Source organism: Carassius gibelio, chromosome A19 (assembly GCF_023724105.1).
Source record: "Carassius gibelio isolate Cgi1373 ecotype wild population from Czech Republic chromosome A19, carGib1.2-hapl.c, whole genome shotgun sequence".
Lineage (NCBI taxonomy): Eukaryota > Metazoa > Chordata > Actinopteri > Cypriniformes > Cyprinidae > Carassius > Carassius gibelio.
Window position 1 is genome coordinate 5,128,123 of NC_068389.1, and position 6,524 is coordinate 5,134,646.

General features: G+C 39.3%; 1 pseudogene; it reads right to left on the minus strand.

Moving 5' to 3' along the window:
* Window positions 1-4,401: 4,401 nt before the first annotated feature.
* On the minus strand, window positions 4,402-6,213 carry LOC127935821 (uncharacterized; annotated as a pseudogene).
* Window positions 6,214-6,524: the final 311 nt, after the last annotated feature.

The window sequence follows — 6,524 nt, forward strand, 5'->3', positions numbered from 1 at the left end:
GCTCCTTGGTTCTCGAATCGGACACGTCTGACAGAAACGGTTCTTGACTCGTGAACGAGTCAATGTTTCGTTCATTATCTGGCTCGGCTCTGTGTTCATCTTCAGTTCTCTCTTCACAGCAGTTCAGTCAGTGTACTGTTTGAGTACATGAATTACTCCGGGATATTGGTTTGTTTTAACTCAGAGGGAGTGTCAGCCACATTAAAAAAGTTAACAGCTTAAGTCATTTGTGGATTAATGCTTATTGGGCTTTGATGATGTTTTTCTTATCTTTCTGGACATGGACAGAATACGTTACACACACTTTCAATGAAGGGACTGAGAGCTCTCGGACTAAATCTAAAATATCTTAAACTGTGTCCCGAAGATGAACGGAGGTCTTACTGGTTTGGAAAGACATGAGGGTGAGTTATTAATGACATAATTTAGATTTTTGGGTGAACTATTTTTGCCTACAGCAAAATTTGTCGTTGACGGGAAAAAACGACGTACATATCGTACACAGCAGTACACATATCCTTTATATAAAAATAAGACATTAACTATCATTAAATTGTCTTAAATCCATGTTTTCAAATACTTATGGAAATGCAGCTGCACTGACACTGAGGAGATTTAATTATTAATTTTAATTAGACTTTATTTTTGCTTTTTGAAAATCAAGAAACTGTATTGAAATCAGAACTTGGGAGACTGAATAAGTTTTTACACTAGTTGTAGAAACCAGCGTGGTAAAGTTATGTTCGTCAGAGATTCGAGAAGGATGGGTCTTGGGAGATTCACTTTTGTGTGCCACTACTTGACAGTCCTACAGAAATACCACAACCACGATTAATTTTAACAATATGCAACAACTTTATATCAATGTTAAAATATTATTTAAAAATCGCCTAAGTGTATTATAGCAGCATATTTAAACCAAGGAAAGCTTGGACGTGCTATAGCGGCGCTTCTGACAATTCAACCGATTGTGTTAAAAACGTCCAATGTATTTTAACTAAAGCGACTTCTAACATTTCTTACATTTAAAATAAAACATTGCCAAACTGTAAGGCGTGTATAACCAGAGACAATTTATAAGAGACATGCCACTTCCTCAATCCTCCATACACCTGTATAAGGAAAACCTGTAACGGCAAAGATGGCGGTTGTATGCACATGTCCGCCCCTCCCGCTGGAAAGCCAATCATCTGCTTTTAACAGTCAAGATGGAAAACATTTAAGCCTATCGTCTGCTTCGGACGCATGCGCAAAGTTGAGGTAGTACGACAGTGGAGACTGTTTGGTGACAGCGAGATGTGGTGTGTGCAAGATCTGGTGGAATCCACATAGAAGAGGTTGATAACCACGTGAAGGCACCAGACTACCAGTTAAAGCATTTTATATCGACCACAAATATGTTACCTTACATTATAAGTAAAAGACACCATCATTCTGGATAGAGACGTAAATTAAGTTGGTGTCGTGATTAGGGCTGTAGCTATCGAATAATTTAGTAATCGAGTATTCTACCAAAAATTCCATCGTTTAATCGAGTAATCGGATAAAATGTGTTTTTGCTTAATTAAAGTGCAATATTAAATATGCAAGAGAAAAAAAGACTCTTGGGTCTCTTAAAATGAACAACCAAGTTCCCTTTTTTAGAAAAAAAAAAAAAAAAATATATATATATATATATATTTTTTTTTTTTTTTTTAAATGAATAGAATACAATGCACACATAAAATAAACATTTAATTATTACCCATTGTTTCTCTGTCTGTACTTGTACTGTGAAAAATGACAAAGTTGACAGATGAATTAAGTCCATTTAAGTACTATTCATTTGGGGTTTTAAATAAAGCATTTTCTGAGATGCAAAAACAAATGAATTATTTGTAAAAAATAGAATTTTTTAAGTAGCAAAACTAAGGCATACATTAAATACTAATACAAAAACACTGCCTTTTAGTCATGCAACTGAACTTTCAGAACTAAAAGTTAACTAAAAGTTCTGAACATAAGCCTTTACTGTCTTGGAATGCTTTGTAGCATTTAGGAGGCAAAAACACATGGACAGGAACTTGATATAAAAGTTCATGCATGCTTTCACACCGAGTGCTTTAAGCCAATATATTCATGAGAATATAATTGTCTCTCTCTCAATGTGTGTGCAAGCCTTTAAAGGAGCATGTGATTGCAATGTAGAAAGGTAAGCATGTCAACTTGCTCAGAACTAAGGCTTTCCCTGCACTTTGAAGCAATGTTTCCTGTTGCTGAAAACAGATGCTCTGCTGGAATGGATGTGGCAGGAATACACAGCATGGTATTTGCCAGCTTTGCCAGTGTTGGATAGCCCACTTCATTCATTTTCCACCAAGACAGTAGATTCTCCTTCTTGGACAGGGGATCTTCTCTGAAATACATCAATATCTGTGGAATAAATGTGTTTTGTTTTGGTTATTTATCTTTGCAAAAAGTTTCTGTTTTAAAAATGTTCTATCATGTGAACTGCCTTATTGTGGAAATTGTTAAAAAAGAGAAAAATAAAAAAAAAGATTCTTGCCTACATCCTTCTGCACAGCTTGGTTTAACTGCTGCTCCTCATCTTCCTCATCACTGGAGTTGGAGTCTGATCACAGTATGTCGAGGAACGATGTGACCTTCTTGACATGCGCTTCTGGAGAGTTGTGTGCTGTGCTGGATGCTCCATTTTCTCTTGCAGTGGGCTGCTTCATTTGCTTTTTGTCAGCAACAGCTAGTGCCATGATTTGTACTGTGCTTTGGACCTTGAATACTTGGTCAGCAGTCAAGAACTTTAGTTTTTGAAACCTGGGATCTATAGCAGTAGCAAGTATGGTAATGTTTGGAGATTCAGGTGTAAACTCTGTCAGTCCTTGCCATCTTGCTGTGATCTGTTCTGTCGCATGAGCCTGGAATGACCTCACTGGTGCAGTCTCAGGATCTGGACTCTGTACGGTGATCTTAAGATTGTGCACTAGCTGTGGAAGTGCAGAAAGTGTAACATTGCTGTCCGCTCAGAAACAATGTTGCTGCTTCAAAAGGCTCAAGAACCTCGCACAGCTCTTCAATCAGGCTCCACTGTTCAGGCTTGAGACCAAGGTAGTGTTATGCTCTCTAAGTCACTGCTGGGTCAGAGAGTGTAGCAGTCACTGGCCATCTTTGTTCTAGCAGCCTGGACAACATCTGATAGGAGCTGTTCCACCGTGTGCATACATCTTGCACTAGCATGTTTGTCTCTGTGCCCATTTGCTCCTGCTTCTCCTTCAACTTGGTGCATGCTAATTCACTCTTTTTAAAATGTTCATCAAGGCATCTTAAAGAAGCCACACACTTTGGAGATAGCTTGGTGGATCTTTAGCAAGCTTTGTACAACCAAGTTGGGGGTGTGCCCTGCACATCGCCATGATGCCCATCCATGCCTTTCTTGCAAAATCTTTGCTGCTGCTACGACATTAGCACTTGTCGTGAACAACAGCCTTGATTTTCTCTGTTGGAATGTCGAATTTGGCAATTACATTCTCAATCCACTTTGCAATATTAGCAGCCGTGTGTCTCTCTTCAAGGGGCATCATTGTCAGGCAGTGGGACAACATTTCCTAATCCTCCCCAAGATAGTGACACGTCACCCCAAGATAAGCCTCTGTTGCAACGCTCGATACACTGAATTTACAGTGTCCAGGGTGAGGGTCCTCCGGTCTCTGAGTAGAGTGGATGTTTTCTGTTGAGATGCTGCAGCATGGATGATGTGCTGTTGTGGTATGCCAGCTCTATTTGGCAATGGACACAGGCCACGATGTTCTCTCTAGGTTCCAATATGAAATGATCCCAAACCTTGGACATTTGAGTCGTTTTCTTCTATTTGTTTCTTCTCTTTGCTCATCGCCATTTTTATCGCTCCCTTCCATTTTGCAGCCCGCACACTCAAATCAAAACACTGGCGACTGGTGGGTGACATAAATGCGTTGTCATTATTAAAAAAATTATTGCGAAAGAACCTGACGTGAGCTTTAAAATAAATTAAAAGAGGCTTCGAGGCAGAGGAATTTGCATTTATTTGTGCATTTATTTGCAATCAAGTCAATGATACCACTGTAGATGAAGTGACCCCAACTAAACAAGCCAGAGGCGACAGCGGCAAGGAACCAAAACTCCATCGGTCACAGAATGGAGAAAAAAAACCTTGGGAGAATAGGAAAAGGATCTGTCGCCCACAGTTGATTTTGATATTCTAGGTATTATCAAATTGCCTGAGTTTTGAGAACGTAGCAGACGTAGAGGATTATAATGTAAAAGGAGATCATTCAAATACAGAGGTGCTAAACCATTCAGGGCTTTATAAGTAATAAGCAATATTTTAAAATCTATATGATGTTTGATAGGGAGCCAGTGCAGTCAATCAATCAATCAATCACCTTTATTTATATAGTGCTTTAAACAAAATACATTGCGCCAAAGCACTGAACAACATTCATTTGGAAAACAGTGTCTCAATAATGCAAAATGATAGTTAAAGGCAGTTCATCATTGAATTCAGTTATGTAATCTCTGTTCAGTTGAAATAGTGTCTGTTTTAAATTGCAATCAAGTCAATGATATCGCTGTAGATGAAGTGACCCCAACTAAGCAAGCCAGAGGCGACAGCGGCAAGGAACCGAAACTCCATCGGTGACAGAATGGAGAAAAAAAACCTTGGGAGAAACCAGGCTCAGTTGGGGGGCCAGTTCTCCTCTGACCAGACGAAACCAGTAGTTCAATTCCAGGCTGCAGCAAAGTCAGATTGTGCAGAAGAATCATCTGTTTCCTGTGGTCTTGTCCTGGTGCTCCTCTGAGACAAGGTCTTTACAGGGGATCTGTATCTGGGGCTCTAGTTGTCCTGGTCTCCGCTGTCTTTCAGGGCAGTAGAGGTCCTTTCTAGGTGCTGATCCACCATCTGGTCTGGATACGTACTGGATCCGGGTGACTGCAGTGACCCTCTGATCTGGACACAGACTGGATCTGGTGGCCACGGTGACCTCGGAACAAGAGAGAAACAGACAAATATTAGCGTAGATGCCATTCTTCTAATGATGTAGAAAGTACGGTGTTATGTGAAGTGTTCCGGTTCCAGTTTACCTAATTAATGCAGCCTAAAAATCCTTTAACGGATTTGGATATTAAAAGCATATTAGTATGTTATGTGTATGCCAGGTTAAAGAGATGGGTCTTTAATCTAGATTTAAACTGCAAGAGTGTGTCTGCCTCCCGAACAATGTTAGGTAGGTTATTCCAGAGTTTAGGCGCCAAATAGGAAAAGGATCTGCCGCCCGCAGTTGATTTTGATATTCTAGGTATTATCAAATTGCCTGAGTTTTGAGAACGTAGCGGACGTAGAGGAGTATAATGTAAAAGGAGCTCTTTCAAATACTGAGGTGCTAAACCATTCAGGGCTTTATAAGTAATAAGCAATATTTTAAAATCTATACGATGATTGATAGGGAGCCAGTGCAGTGTGGACAGGACCGGGCTAATATGGTCATACTTCCTGGTTCTAGTAAGAACTCTTGCTGCTGCATTTTGGACTAGCTGTAGTTTGTTTACCAAGCGTGCAGAACAACCACCCAATAAAGCATTACAATAGTCTAACCAGTGTTGACAAGACCGGGCTAATATGGTCATACTTCCTGGTTCTAGTAAGAACTCTTGCTGCTGCATTTTGGACTATCTGTATTTTGTTTACTAAGCGTGCAGAACAACCACCCAATAAAGCATTCAAATAATCTAACCTTGACGTAATAAATGCATGGATTAGCATTTCTGCATTTGACATTGAGAGCATAGGCCGTAATTTAGATATATTTTTGAGATGGAAATATGCAGTTTTATAAATGCTAGAAATGTGGCTTTCTAAGGAAAGCTTGCGATCAAATAGCACACCTAGATTCCTAACTGATGACGAAGAATTGACAGAGCAGCCATCAAGTCTTAGACCGTGTTCTAGGTTATTACAAGAGTTTTTACAGTACGTCCTATAATTAACACCTCTGTTTTTTCAGAATTTAGCAGTAAGAAATTACTCATCATCCAGTTTTTTATATCGACTATGCATTCCATTAGTTTTACAAATAGGTGTGTTTCACCAGGCCGCGAAGAAATATAGAGCTGAGTATCATCAGCATAACAGTGAAAGCTAACACCATGTTTCCTGATGATATCTCCCAAGGGTAACAAATAAAGCGTGAAGAGTAGCGGCCCTAGTACTGAGCCTTGAGGTACTCCATATTGCACTTGTGATCTATATGATACATCTTCATTCACTGCTACGAACTGATGGTGGTCATATAAGTACGATTTAAACCATGCTAATGCACTTCCATTAATGCCAATTAATTTTTATATTGCTGTACAAGCAATAAAGGTGTTATTGTGAAAATGTAACCTTTAGTATGTCAGTCTGGTCACTAAGAATGTACAGCTACCTTTGAAAAAAAGGAAATCACTTCTGGTGAATTTCAGTACTTTTGTCTTAAGAATAATTATGCACT